This window comes from Lissotriton vulgaris, chromosome 10 (genome assembly GCF_964263255.1).
Source record: "Lissotriton vulgaris chromosome 10, aLisVul1.2, whole genome shotgun sequence".
NCBI classification, from domain to species: domain Eukaryota; kingdom Metazoa; phylum Chordata; class Amphibia; order Caudata; family Salamandridae; genus Lissotriton; species Lissotriton vulgaris.
In genome coordinates, this window is record NC_141698.1 from 1132959354 (window position 1) to 1132975517 (window position 16164).

Here is a 16164-nt window from a genome sequence, read left to right on the forward strand (position 1 = left end):
CGGGGTCTGCCATCGCACTCTAAAGACATGCCTCCTAGAAGCCGGAGGCCAAGAGAAGGCCCTTGACTGGACCACGTCCTTCCTTTCTGGCAGAACCCAGAGCGTCCACCTCCCACCCTTCCGATCCAAAGCCACCAGCAACATCTGCGGCGTCCCCCAGGGCTCACCCCTCAGGCCGATGCAGTTCAACGTCTACATGGCCCCCCTCGCACAAGTGGCCCGCCATCACAACCTCAACATCATCTCCTACACCGACGACAACCAGCTTATCCTCTCCCTCACCAAGGACCCACACACCGCCAAAACCAACCTCCACGAGGGAATGAAGGCCATCGCCGACTGGATGAGGAGCAGCTGTCTGAAGCTGAACTCGGCAAAACGGAGGTCCTCAGACCCGCCTGGGACGACTCCTGGTGGCCGACTACACTGGGAACAACACCAACACCCACAGACCATGCATGCAACCTAGGATTCATCCTCAACTCCTCCCTCTCCATGTCTAAGCAGGTCAACAACGTCTCCTCCTCCTGCTACAAGACCCTCTGCATGCTCCGCAGGATCTGCAAGTGGATCCCGACCTAAACAAGAAGAACAGTGACACAGGCCCTTCTCAGCACAAGACTGGACAACGGCAATGCACTCTACGCAGGAATCCCAACCAAACAACTACAACGACTACAACGCATCCAAAACGCCTCTGCCCGACTGATCGTTAACATCCCCCGCCACAGCCACATCACCCCCCACCTGAGAGACCTACACTGGCTCCCCATCAACAAGAGGATCACCTTCAAGCTCCTCACCCACGCACATAAAGCACTCCACAATTCTGGACCAGCCTACCTTAACAGCAGACTCAGCTTCTACACCCCCACCCGCCAGCTCCCCTCCGCCAGCCTCGCCCTCGCCACAGTCCCCCGCATTCAACGAACGACCTCCAGCGGCAGATCCTTCTCCTACCTCACCGCCAAGACTTGGAACACCCTCCCTACACACATACGCCAGACCCAAGACCTACTCGCCTTCAGAAGACTCCTCAAGACCTGGCTCTTCAAGCAGTAGCAGCACCCCCCCTCCTCCCCTTAGCGCCTTTAGACCGTCACGGGCAAGTAGCGCGCTTTACAAGTACTCTGATTGATTGATTGATTAAAGGATCCTAAATCCAAACCATTTCCAGGACAGCCGGCACCCCCCCCCCCTAAACAGGGAACCTGAATACAAACCATTTCTGTACCAGCCGGCACCCTTCCTGAACTAGGATCAATCAATCAGTGTGTGTAAAGCACCCACTCACCCGTGAAGGTCTCCAGGCACTCTGGGAGGGGGTGGACAGCTCCGTTGAGGTCATTCGAAGGGCCAGGTCTTGAGGTCCTTTCTGGATTGGTGCAGTGTCGGGCTCCGTCGGAGGTGACGGGGGAGTTCGTTCCAGGTCTTGGCTGCAAGGTAGGAGAAGGATGTTCCATCTGCTGTGGTCCTGTGAAAACGTAGGACGGTTGCCAGAGCGAGGTCGGCAGATTGGATGTTTTTCTTGGGGGCATGGAAGGAGATTTGGTTGTTGAGGTATTGGGGTCCGGTGCTGTGTAAGGCTTTGTAGGCGTGTGTGAGCAGCTTGAAGGTAATTCTTATTCCAACAGAGAGCCAGTGGAGGTCACAGAGGTGTTGGGTAATAAGGTTGTTTCGTGGGACATCGAGGATAAGTCTGGCTGCGGCGTTCTGGACGGTCTGGAGTTTGCAGAGGAGTTTTTTGTTGATTCTGAGTTCTGGTGTAGAGAGCATTGCCGTAGTCCAGTCTGCTGGTGATGAGTGCGTGAGTGATGGTTTTCCTGGAGTCTGGAGGGATCCACTTGAACGTCTTGCGTAGTGTGTTTAGGGTGTTGAAGCAAGCGAAGGATACAGTGTTGATCTGGTGATTCATTGTGGGTGATGCTTCGAGTATGGTGCTGAGGTTGGGTGCATGGTCCGTTGGGGTGGGTGGGTATCAGAGGGCTGGGGACCACCAGGTGTCATCCCATGCAGAGGGGCTGGAGCCGAGCATGAGGGCTTCTGTTTTCTACAAGTTGAGCGTCAGGTAGCTGTTCCTAATCCAGGTCGCGACAGATTTAATTCCTTGATGGAAGTTGTGCCTGGTGATTTTGGGTTCCTTGGGGAGGGAGAGGATGAGCTGGGTGTCATCGGTATTGGAGACAATGTTAAATACATGGTTTCTGACGATGGCTGTGAGGGAGACCATGTAGACATTGAAGAGTGTGGGACTGAGGGAGAATCCCTGGGGGATCTTAAATGCAAACCTTCTCCAGCAGAGTGGGCAGCCTGCCTGAACTGGGATCCTAAAAACAAACCATCTCCAGGACAGCCAGCAGCCTCCCTGAACTGGAATCCTAAATACAAACCTTCTCCAGGACAGCCGGCAGCCTCGCTGAACTGGAATCCTAAATACAAACCTTCTCTAGGACAGCCGGCATCCTAATACAAATGTACTACAGGACAGCAGGCAGCCTACCTTTACTGGGAGCTGAAATACAAATCATCCCCAGTACAACAGGCAGCCGCTCTGAACTGGAATTCTACATACAAACCTTCCTTTGCGACAGCCAACAGCCCCCTGAACTGGGATCCTAAATACAAACCTTCTAGAGGACAGCTGGCAGCCTTCCTGAACTGAGACCCTGAATACAAACTTCCTTCAGGGTAGCGGGCACCCTCCCTGAACTGGGATCCTAAATACAAACCTCCTCCAGGACTGCCGGCCGACATGAATAACAGGTGTGGGAACTGAGAAACTGAGATACAAAATGAGCCCCTTGAGGGACAGGGTTAGGGCTTCTGTCACCTTCTTCTTGTATGTTTCCGTAAATAATCAGGGTGAACTCATGCCAGCAGCAGGTGCTGGGAGTGCACTTCAAGGGGCAAGTGATGACTCAACTGACGTGAGGTCAACCTCACCCTTGTTACCACCCAAAGGCAGGTTCAGTCCTTACCTCAGTGTTCCGAAGCAGTGAGTCAGAGAGGTTGGGCTCGAGGCCTGACTATTGCCCTAGAAAGCTAAAGGCACCACAAGGCAAAGGGCAAGGGAGACTGAGAGAGCACCTCCACTGGAATAGCCCTCCCCAAAGGAGTGATGAAGACATTGACAACCCCAGATCGCCTCCTTGTTCTTCTTCCCCTTCAAGAGGGTCCAGAGGACCCAGGCTTTAGAAGAGGCAGTTCAGTCGCTGTCCATGCTCCCTGGTCACCTGCTGAACTAGTCAATATCTAAAACCAGATACATAATAGATGAGATATGCCTCAAAGGATTTGTGAAGAATTTCAGACAGTATTTGAATATTTCAAACCTAATTGAGCTGACGTAAGATGTCTGCTACATATTGCTCGGTCAAGTGGAGTGAGAGATCAGTTAGGAAGCGCCACTTGCCGAGTCCCTGTTTTCGAAGCTGCTCGTATTGCTGCCAGAGATGCACTTGCAAAATCTGCCATTGAGGCCTAGCCTTTGAAGACAGATTGGATGAAGATTAATCATTGCAAACAAAGCTGAAGCTCCTGCTGATTATCGGCACTTGATCGCTAGTCTGGTACTGCTAATGCTGCGGAAAATGCTGAATACGTTGTTGTTGCTGCATTTGTTCAGGGAGAGTTATCCGAAGTGAAAAAACAGCCGAGAAGCATGGGCATTGGGTGGCAGGTTAATTGTCTTTCTGGGTTGGGGTGTCTTGCAATTAATTATATTGTGCAGGAAAGAAAGAAGAAGTCACCTCATGCTGAGCGAATGGACTTACCAAGGTGGGCAGAGAAATACGGCCCAGAAGAAAACAGGGGTGGAGAAGGAGGAATTCACTTGCAGCTGGTGGATCCTAATATTTTAACTGTGGCCAATTGGGACACTGGAAACAGGACTGCCTCTGTTTGTCCCAGGACTCACAGAAACAATGTGAATAACCTGAGTTTAGCCAGAGCTCTGAAGATCAACACCCCACCTTTTAGGACAGCCTCAGAGAATTGAGTGCGCTGTCAATGTTTATGATGTGTTAATAGCAGAAAATCAAATTAAAGCTGTATTGATACTTATGCTAGTTACCGACTCTGTGTCTGCTTTGTTGGTCTAGTAGTGTTTGACATCCCATTTCTCTGGAGCTCTTCTTCACCAGTCAATCTACCATGGACAGAGGCACTCTGTACATTGAAATTCAATGTGGATTTTACTACTGATGATGTCCGTGTGTCTGTGCCTCTAGAAACAAAAAATGCTGTTTCAGTGGTCCTATGCTAAGATAATGTCACGTAATACTAATAAAGCCTCGCCCTCCTGCAAATCCGAGCTCCATGTGCTTGATCAGGCCCCTCAGACCCTGTAGTGAGAGCCTGCTAAGGATATAGGATGCGTGCTCACTGCAGAGATTGTAAGGAGCAGAGTGAACCCCTGTATTCCCCATTACCCTCTACTTTCTGAAGTAGAGGCTGAGGCGCCACCTAGTCATTGCTTCTCTGTTCAAATAAAGAATTCTGATCCCTAATGTGTGTTTAATACCCTCATTTTACTGATCAAAAAGCTTGGTAAACAAACAAATTGGTTTGTACAGGATTTAAGTGATATAAATGCTGTTGTAGTGACTGTTTTTCCAGTCGTACCAAATCTTGCCACTGTATTGTCATGCATACCAGCAATGGCCTTATGATTCACTGTTGCAGATCTACGTTCTGCCTTCTTTTTCATCTGAGTTTTCCCTGAAAGTCACTTTTTTGTTGCCTTCCCAAACCATATCAAGGATTACTACCAGGCTGTATAGAGCAGACCTGGGCGGGATTTGCGAAGTTTTTGCACTCCGTGGAGCTTGATGAGTACCTAAAAACTCTGCTCCGTGGAGCGAAGTGGAGTTTTCCCCACTCGTGCTCACCAATTGTAAGTTGGTGAGCATGAGTGAGGAAAATCCAATGCTAGACGGCTTCCTAGCGAGATTTCTCAATGTGGGTGGTAGAGGATGCCCGCTACCGCTCGTATTGAGAAACCTTACGTTCTTGTTGAGGAAGCTGCCGCTTGAGAAGAACTTCTGCTATAGCAGCAGATCTAGCTGCACCCTCTTGCGCTCTGCATGATGCCATTCACGCTGATTTTACAGTGTGGGACAAATATCCAGCGCTGTAAATCATTACGAACAGGGTAAGGTAATGCATTCCACTGCTCACGGAACTCTGCGTAGCTTGCTGGAGATTTTTTGTCACTTCGCAGAGTTCTGCATAGCGGAACTCTGCAAACTCCATCCAGGCTTAATACAGAGTCACCTTCTATCTTCTCACAAGCTCTGGACATCCTAACAGAACGATTAATACTGGTTCAATTTGTTGATGATGTATTAGTTGCTTCTAGCTCATTGGATCAATACAAGGTTATCTCACTGTATTTACTTTCTCAAATAGCTAAAAAGAAGCATACTGGTGCTGTGAAGACCTTGTGCCTTCCCTACACACACCTACTACCTCAGCTGATCACTGTACCTCTGCTTTGACACCTGGAGGTGTTCAGCAGCTGCTCTGCTACACAGATCTCACAGTGATGCGTCCTCTCCTGATATCCTCAGACATGGCCTGTGACCCCTGGAGGTGGAACCCTCCCAGCTGCCTGACTCCCCAATGGCTCCTGCCAGCCCTCTTCGCTGGGAGCCTCTTCGCTTGAAGCCTCTCTGGCTGGCTCCCCTGTGGCTGTCTGGAGTTGGTCTGTGGGAAGCTGCCTAGCCTTTTCTGCTTAAAGTACACATAGTTCAGGCAAGAACATTGCATGCTCTGTGTATTGGTTAAGAGAAACTATAGCGCGTTGTGTGCACTGTGAGTTGTGTTGTCACATAAATAACCATCAGAAATAAAAGTCATGGGATGCATTATCACCGCCAGTACTGTGTCTCTATTGTCACATGTATAGATTCCAGGAAAACGGTGCATTTTGCCTAAAAAATCGGAAAGTTCAAAACCTGGTAGAAAAAAATGTTGGAAGCAGGATGTAATTATCACAACTTTACTCTGTACAAATATATACACCAGAATAGGACACAGGGACACCAGTCAGACAAAGCAATTATTCAAATGTGTAGGGCCTGTTAATGGAATAAATCTGCGAGCTACATGCAAAACCGCAGAGGAGTTCTCGCAAGAGTATGCACGGTTAGCAAAACTCGAAACAGAACCAGTCGGAAGGCGGCGGCAGCGGACTCGAAGAAGTGATCCATATCGATGCTGAATACGGTTTCCTGCAATACAATATGCAATATATATACATATAACATGTAATATAATATGTGATGTATGCAGAATGTCAATCTTCATGTTGGACCAGTACCCATTGGCCCATTGGTTCCAATGTGGGAGGCAGATGTGAAGAAGTCACTTCCTAGTTCCCACCCTGTGTCACGAGGTGCTCTTTCCCGACCCACAGATTGTGCCACTGCACCTCCTCTTGCTAGCTCGGCCCATGGGCTGCCTGTGGAGGCAGGAGGGCGGTATCTTTATGGACACGGCAAATGTAATATCTCTAGAGTTGCGATCTTGATGAGCATTAGGACCCTCGTGGTGCTGAGAGGACCTCAAACAGGAATCACGTAAGCTGCTGGGAGGTGTTAAGATGTGGTTATACAATCATGACGTAGTGGGTACCATTAGGGAGTTGTGTGATGGTATGTTGAAGAATAAAGACGTCTGTTACAGAGCTCCGTGTGTGGCGTGTTTCAATTACGTGCTCCCGGTCTGGGTAGAACGCCACACTATCTTCTGTTCAACTACAATTGCGCCCCTCGCCTGGTATTCTAAACTCCTTCCGGGTTAGTGTTCACCCGCAGGAGCACAGCTGGGGGGCCTGGGTTTTACTTTGTGTGTGGCAGTAAGTAGTACCCTCGCCTGGTTACCCAAAGCGTAGTCTGGTTGTTGTTACCCTGCTTACACTGTACCAGCTTCAGGCACTGCAAAGACCCACTCCCCCACCCCGCCTCCCTGGCCTGGTCAAGAGACAGTCCAGGGATCTTTCACAAGCCAGACAAGCGTACGCCGCCATGTTTCCTAGCCACGGGATGGGCCGCCCCTTCATGAGATGTGCCCCGCTTCAGGGCATGGGGTGGGTGAGTTCCCCTGGCAGTGCCCTGGTGGTACTGTCTGACACTGAACACTCAGCATCCTGTGATATTGCACAATAGAATCTCATCTCTGCCCGGCTGCCAAGGGTGTGGTGGTCAGACTCAGGGTCAGAGGGTCAAAGGTTGCACCTGTGTGCAGGATGTTTGTTTGGGCACACATGCACAGGCTGACCGTGTTAGAGACAGCTTCCAGGGATTACCTGCTATGATGAGGGAGGCCTCTGTGCTCCGGAGTAATCTTGGTTGGAAAGTATGTTTGGTGGCTAATCAGCGATCATTGATGGGTTTGTATTGATTGTGTCTGTCGGACACCTGCTGATGCTCATAATCCCACAGGCCTCTGGTGCTTCCGTCCCATCCTCCCGGGTGCCCGAGTGCAAGGAGGACAGAGCTTATGCAGAGTGTACATCTGACTTGACTCTTCCATCACAAACCAATATATAAACACGTTGCACTTTGGGTTATTGCCAGCAAAGGCGTTAAATCCCATAGCAGGCAGCATAGCATTCAGTTCACACGTCATTAAAACCTCCATAGTGGCCCAATGTATGCACTCCAGACGCCAGGGTTTCCAAACTGGCCCAGTGTACACACACTGCAGTCACCATAGCGGTGCCCGAACTCACTGCACCGTCTTCATAACATCTAAACACATGTCCACGCACGCACACACACGTGCACTGACACACAACATGCAAGACACACTCACACAAACAAACGCCAACATGCACAGACATGCACACACGCATTCACACCCACAGACACGGGCACACACACACATTCGCACGCAAGCACAGACACACACACACACGCGTTCTCACGCACAGACACGTGCACACATACACACACAAACACACACGCGCACATTCATGCACTGATACACACACACACACACACAAACGCAGACACGCGCACAGACATGCACACACATCTGTTTAAACTGTGTTTACTAGGGACTGTGCACTTCGTTTTTTGGCCCGTAGAGGGAGTAAACTTTTATTCAAACAGTATTGGTAGATTTCAAGTTAGTGAGGCCTTTACCTGCAGAAGTATAAAGTGTGGATTGAGCCTGTCGGTCTCCTAGGAGATTCTGAACAGGAAAAGCAGCTTCCAACTCCGTGGCCAGCAAACCTTGTCTGAGATCGCTGGGACCTTATATGATCTGATATTGTTTGATACATGTGTACACTGATTGGTGGTTGTATCTGATGTTTCTATAGGATTAGGGTTAGTGTCCTTATTGGTTGGGTATTTGAGTGTTCTGATTGGTTTCTGGGTCTGTGATTCAATCAATGTAGGGTTGGGATTAGGGCTAGGGTTATGATTATTTCTATTGGAAGTAGGGACTAGGGTTTCCTGTGTTTTTGGTTGTTGGGACTAGGATGGGGCTAGGGCTAGGGTCAGACTTTTAATTGGAAGTAGCGAATAGGGCTTCTGCTTTGATTGGTTGCTGGACTGGTTGTGGCACTAAAAGTAGAGTTAGGCTTTCTATTGGAAGTAGGGACAAGGGCATCCTGTGCCATTGGTTGCTTGGACTTGGGGTGGGAAACTGGTAGGGCTAGGGCCTCTATTGTATGTAGAGATTAGGGTTTTTGAACTGATTGGGTGCTTGGACTAAGGCTAAGATTGGCTGTAAGGCCTGGTCTCCTATTGGTTCTAGATTTTTTTAGGGCTAGTGTTGTGATTGGATAGTGTTAGGGCTAGGGTTCCCATTGGCTGACGGGGTCACCTGATTACTAGGGCTATAAAAGGCCAGGCTTAGGACATCTCAGCCCGGGCGTCAAGGCTGAGGATGGAGAGAACAAGGGCAGTTGCCTGTGTGAGCCTGTTAAGGGCAGAGAGGACAAGGGAAGTTGCCTGTTTGAGCCTGTTTGAGACTGACCAGGGCCAGCGCCAGAAATTCTGCCCTAATATACATACCTCCATTATGCATCTATATACTTTCAATGTACTTATGGATCTATACATTTATCACTTTCTTCTAATTTAGCATTTCCAATGCACTTCCCTATTTCTCAGCCTATACATTGCTCAATATATCCTCTACATCCACTCTCTCATTTAACCCCAAACCCCATACCACTACAATGATCACCAAAATAACCCTTTCTAGACTCTCTCCTACTCTACCCCTCCTTGCATCATCTTACACCTCTTGTTCTATACCCAGGGCACGAATCGGGGTACCACGCGGGTGGACGGCATCCCCCCACTTATATCCGAGGGATTTTCAGGGTGGACGCCGTCCACCCTGCTAAATCAAAACCGCGTCCACCATTAAAAAACGGGAGCGCGGGGCGCACAAAGTAAGTAAAGCATTTCCGGGTGGGCGAGTGGCTGGCTGAATCCCGAAGTTACCAAGCACGCCGGTGGTCATCACGCCCCTGCACCTACCATTTGTCCGTAATTTTAACCAGGGACAGCTTGCCCCCACCTCCCTTCTTGACTCCGATGCTGTATGAAAGCTCAGACCCCCAGCAGCACCGTAGAGGCACAGCGGGATGGCAACCCTCACACCTCCAGCCCTCGATGAGCTGTTAAAAGGTGCTTGAAGGTGACTGAGAGGGAGGGGCTGCAGGTTCAGGAGCGGGAGGCATCCATTCACACGCAAACAACCCTGAATGTGTCTTGTATCTGCTATTTAGAGGGGGGCTCACACATTCCATTTCTACCCAGGGCCCCAAACATCCGAGACTCGGCCAGATTACACCCCTGATTACACCGAGGCAGCATTTGCTTCTCTTCACTGAGCTTAATTACTGTCACTAATTTGTAAACAAACCTCGGTTCTTCAAACATGCATAATGTAATACAATAAAGAAATGGCACAATCGCACCCACACTGATTAACAAAGTATGGAGGACAATCAGTTCAATCAGTTCTCTCGGAGTATCTCCTGTAAGTACTGTATATCACAGTGGGGGATGGCATTTTGGACAGAGAGCCTGTCTTCTCGTTGTCTTGTGCAGGAGGGGGCGAGAAGCCCAGGATGATACTAGAATACTGCATGCCCACCCCTGTGCCCACCCTGGTGGATCACGTTCCCTCTCCTGTGATGACTCCTGCTCCTGTCCCCCCATGTTGTGGCTCCAGTCAACCCCCGCCTGTGATGGCTCTTGTCCCCCCCTGTGGTGGATCCTGTCTCCGCCCTGGGTGGCTTCTGTCCCAGTCCTGGAACGGCCCCTGCAGCAAGGGTGAAGTTCTTGATGGGCCTCTTCTCAAAAGGGCTCAGCTCAAAATTAATATGGAAAGGTGGACGTGTAAGTAAGTGAAGGGATGTGTGAATGGCTGGATGAATTAGTGAAAGGGTGAATGGATGAATGAAAGATTGAATAAATGGATAATGAGAGAGGATAGATGGATTGATGAGTGAGGGGAAGGATGGAGAGAAAATGTAAATAGCTGGATGTATAGGAGGAAGGGTAGCTGGATGATTGATGAGGGGAAAGATGGATGAGGGGAAGGATGAGGGATGGAGGGGAAGGATGGATGGATGGATGAGGGGAAGGATAAATGGATGAGGGGAAGGATGGATGGATGGAGGGGAAGGATGGATGGATGAAGGGAAGGATAAATGGATGGGATGGATGGATGGATGGGTGAGGGGAAGGATGGATGAAAGGAAGGATGGATGAGGGGAAGGATGAAGGATGGATGGATGAGGGGCAGGATAAATGGATGGATGGGTGAGGGGAAGGATGATGGATGAGGAGAAGGATGGATGGAGGGGAAGGATGGATGGATGAGGGGCAGGATAAATGGATGGGATGGATGGATGGGTAAGGGGAAGGATGGATGGATGAAGGGCAGGATAAATGGATGGGATGGATGGATGGGTGAGGGGAAGGATGGATGAAAGGAAGGATGGATGAGGGGAAGGATGGATGGATGACGGGAAAGGATGGATGATGAGGGGGAAGGATGGATGGATGGATGATGAGGGGAAGGATGGATGGATGGATGATGAGGGGGTGGGTGAAAGGATGGATGATAAGGGGAAGGGTGGATGGATGGATGATGAGGGGATGGATGGATGATGAGGGAATGGATGGATGATGAGGGGAAGGATGGATGGATGATGAGGGGAAGGATGGATGGATGGATGATGAGGGGAAAGGATGGATGGGTGATGAGGGAAAAGGATGGATGGATGGATGATGAGGGGAAGGATGTATGGATGATGAGGGGAAGGACAGATGGATGGATTGATAGATGATGAGGGAAAAGGATGGATGGATGATGAGGGGAAGGATGGATGGATGATAAGGGAAAAGGATGGATGGATGGATGATGAGGGAAAAGGATGGACGGATGATGAGGGGAAGGATGGATGGATGATGAGGGGATGGATGGATGGATGATGAGGGGAAGGACAGATGGATGGATGGATGGATGGATGATGGGTGGGTGGAATGATGGATGGATGGAGTGTGGGTGAAGGGATGGATGGATGGGTGGGTGAAAGGATGGATGGATGGAGAGTGGGTGAAGGGATGGATGGAAGGATAAGTGGGTGGGTGAAAGGATGGATGGATGGATGATGAGTGGGTGGGTGGGTGGGTGAAAGGATGGATGGATGAGTGGGTGGGTGGATGGTGAATGGGTGAAAGGATGGATCAGTGGATTGGATGGTGTGTGGGTGAAAGGATGGATGAGTGGGTGGGTGGATGGTGGGTGGATGATGGGGGTAGGTGGATGAGTGAAATGATGGATGGATTGATGGATTGATAAGTGCAAGGGTGAATGAATGGACATATGAGTGAAAGGGTGGGTGTAAGGATGGATGAGTGAGTGAAAGGGAGGGTAGATGGACAAAAGGATGAATAGATGTGTGAAGGAGTGAAATGATAGATGGATGAGTGATAGGGGCAATGGATGGATTCAGGAGTGGATGAGTAGATAGATGGATGGGTGGGCGGATGGATGGATGGAAGGAAGGCTAAGTGAAAGGGTCGCTGGAGAGAGAAAGGGAGGGTGGATGGATGACTAAAAGAGTGGATGGGTGGAAAGATTAGTAAGTGAAAGGATGGCTGGATTGGTGAAAGGGTAAATGGCTGAATGGATGAGTGAATGGATGGATGGGATGAAGAGTGGATTGATAAGTGTACAGATGGATAGGGTGAAAGGGTGGATGGATGGATGGATAATGGAGGATGAGTGAAAGGATGGATGAGGGGATGGATGAGGGGATGGATGAGTGAAATGATAGATGGAAGGATACATGATGGATAGGTTTGCAAATGGTTGAATACTTTTGGAAATGGCTGGGCTTACTTATATACTATTGCGCGACCTCTGATGTGTCTGTAAAATGTACCTATTGTCCTAAAGTTTTGTCCTGAATTTTGACCTCCTGTCCTGAATTTGTGTCCTGAATTTTGACCCTTTGTCCTGAAATTTTAAACTCACCGTCCTCAATTTGCACCAATGCCAGTTGGTCACCCTAATTCTTTGTGCGGTAGAACCGAGGCTCTTTAACACAGCAGCATGAGAGTGATGAGAGAGAAACCTGGCAGAGTGCTGCCAAAGAGCTCTCCCACTCAGAATATTTCATTATTCAAGTGATCGTGAACAATTAAGGGTAAACTGAGATGTGAAAAACTAAACACAATGCGATGCGGCTGCACGAGACTTGAGGAGTTAATTAAGTATTAGTACTAGCAAGTGTGCTGTAAGTTAAATTAAAACATTTTACATGCACTGTGCGCCTCGCGCGTGTAGAATCAGAGTCCCACTAGACCCGGCCCTGCCAATTAAGTGCCGGCGCTAAGCACTGGCACAAATTAAGCCCTGCATTGAACAATTGACACCAGGCTACAAAATGTAAGTAGTATAATGGTGTACCCTTGTGTGTTCTTCCGTGTGTCGCTGTTTCCACATGGAATGTTTAATGATGACAGCAACGCCCCCTTCTAGTTTGTGTTGTCGATCTGAATTGGATAATTTTGTGGAATGGGGAGGTGTAGGATGGCGCTGGATTGTTCATTTAAACATGACTCCATGATGACGTCTGACTTGGCATTACGTATGTCAGTATATTTTTAATTTAGGCTCAATCCTGTCAGTGTTTGGATAATTGCACTACTGCATAGGGGAGCACAAAGTTTTGCAGAGGTTCTGCCCGCTTTCTTCAAGGGGTCCCCACAAAATGACATCATGAGCTAGGCCCAACCCGATTTTATAGTAAGTAGTCTCTGTAAAGGGGGAAACAACCATTACAATGCATGAGTCATAATCGGCCCTTTATTTAGGAACTATCACAAAAATAAACAGTATTAATACAAAGTAAAGCAATGTTTATATTTTGTTGCACTGAAGTAAATGAAGGCAAATAAGTCAAACTAAAATATACCAAAACTAAATACATTTCCTAAAATAAATAGAAATAAATAAATCTGCTAAAATAAATACAATGGCCAGTTAATATATCTAAAATGTAGGCATTGACCCAAGTTAATGCCCCGGCAGCTCCATTGTCTTCAACCAAGATTCCCAATGTTAGACTAATGTTCTGATTTGTTACCTTTACTGCAAATGTAAAGCGTTCTGATATCCTTCGGGATCAAGTTTGCGCTGTATAAAACTTTATAAATAAAATAAATAAATCTAGCCACAGCTAGAGAGAGGCAGCTGGGACAAAACTATGTAATACAGAGTCGCTAGTTTACAATAGGTGGGGAGATAACATATAACACTAATCGATAGAATAACGTGAATATGGAGCCCTAGTGTGTGTAATAGTCATTGTCGAGTGTGGGAAGCAGCCTCTCTGGGAACCTGTAATGTATACAAAATCTTGCAGTCAAACTTTCCTGTAGTGTTTTGAAAATGTGTTCATGTCACCTTCGTCAAACTTCATCCACATTTGGGCTGCTAATTCCTCCATACAGGGACCTTAAGTCACAGACTTAAGTACCAAGCAGCTTCAATTGTTAAATCTTGCATTATATGCAAATGATAGATCTGCCTTACATGTGACGTCTTTTGTAGTGTCTAACACAGGCGCCAAATGGATGCGCCTAGAGGCGCCACTGCTCAGCCCCTCACACATTACACAGGTTTTTCCCACTTCTGTGGCCCTTCACTAAATCACTTCAGGAATCCGGGGACAAGTCATTTCCATGATTTGATCCTCATCACAACACACAAAAATACAGATACAAGTACACACGTTACGGAATATGTTATTTAATTCACAGATGAAAAAATGTAAAAATCCAAATGCCAATCCAAATGGTGGTGCTTTGCAAGCTCTGGGTGCCTTTTTAAAAAGTGAAGCAATGACCTGGGCTCCAGCATGTCTCTTCGTCTTCTTGCACTTTCTTCGCGCCCCCTGTGTGTGTCCCGGTACCGACCTGTGCCCCGTAAAGGCCACGCGTCGTCCATCCTGGGCTCTGACACCGCGCCTGCCCCGCCCCGGATCCCAGCGCTCCCTCCTCTGCTGCCTTTGATTCTAAGGGAAGTGAAGGGGGAGGCCGCGTGCTCTGGGGCCGGGGCGGGGAGGGCAGGAGATGCGGCCCCCCAGGCTACCGCGTCATTAAGGCGGGCACTCGCAGGGAATATGAAAGGGATACGAAGAATCACGTTTAAGGTATACACACGCACACGCGCACACATGCAAAGAAAGGTATGTGCAGCCACACGCATGACAGCACTGATGTAATACCACGAACCACCACCCTTAACTCAGACATACAAGTGCATACAAACGCTCGCTCACACATGGCGCCTCCCTCTAATGAACGCGAATTACCTTTGCACTGACGGTGCCAACAGGAAGGGGTTGGCCCAGAACCCCCTAATATACAGACTGAAAGCCTGTTACAACTGAGAACAAACCTGTGCGCACGTCTGCGCTCTATAGTCTAGTTAATACCTTTAAGTAACAATCGTAAACATATGTATGCACCATGCCAATATTTTAAGAAGCAATAAACATTTCAGAAGTTCTTTTTATGTTCTTTTTTAATCTTGCAAGGTGTAGTAAGTAATAAGACTCTTTAAGCAGTGGTCGTTCATGTAAGCAGTGGTATTTATTTATGAAGATGACACCAAGTAGAAATGTGTGGCTGTCCCTCTGGCTGGTCCATCAGTAACTGCCAATCACAGAACCTGTAAGCCTTCAGGGGCGGCCTTAGGCATGTGCAAGCTGTGCACCTGCACAGGGCCACCAAACCCCAGGGGCCACCACGCCTATATATATATCCTTAATATAATAATCCTCTGAGGATGGATACATATTTGCGTGGCGGCCCCTGGCAGGGATTTGGCGACCTCCGGCTCGGTTCCACTTCCAAACACCCTGACTCCCCCTCTTCACTGGCCTCCACGCCTGCGTTCCTCTGGGAGCCTCCTACCTGTTCCTTCGGGGGCTCCCTACCTACGCACCCTGCCCAGGGCCGCCATGAGCCTAGAGCCGCCCCTGAAGCCTTCTAAGAGCATAGAATGTACTAACACATCATTCTACGCTCCATAGCTAGCCTAGATAGTTACAACATATCTTCTTTCCTTAAATAAACAAAAGAGGTGAAGCAAAAGAAATATTAAACAATATCTGAACAAAAGAACAAATAAAGTTAAATAACAAGAATCAAATAAGATAGAATTAAAATGAACCAGGTTTTTCCTTTAACCATATAACACAGAATAACTGGTTAACAAGCATAGCTTTGATATAGAACACAACATGAAATGGAAAAGGCAAAATTGAAATATGAGCATATATAATCCTTTAGAGATTCTGGTGGACAACGATTTCTATGATGTCTTAGCTCACGAGTAGTTTGTTGTACCTCAGAATCAGAAGAAGGAGCATCACCTCCTCCCTGAACAATTATATAAGCAACTGAATTTTCCTGAGAATTGTAAATGAGGTCATTGTCAAACATAGAGAACAATGTATTAACACCACCACTGATCTCAGGTACAACATCTGTACTCACACCACCTTTCTGGTATAAGGCTACCCTTTTATAATTCCATTTATCACCATTATCCAGAACCACACAATAAGGCAAGGTGTGTTTAACTCTATAAGGACCGAAGTATTTACTA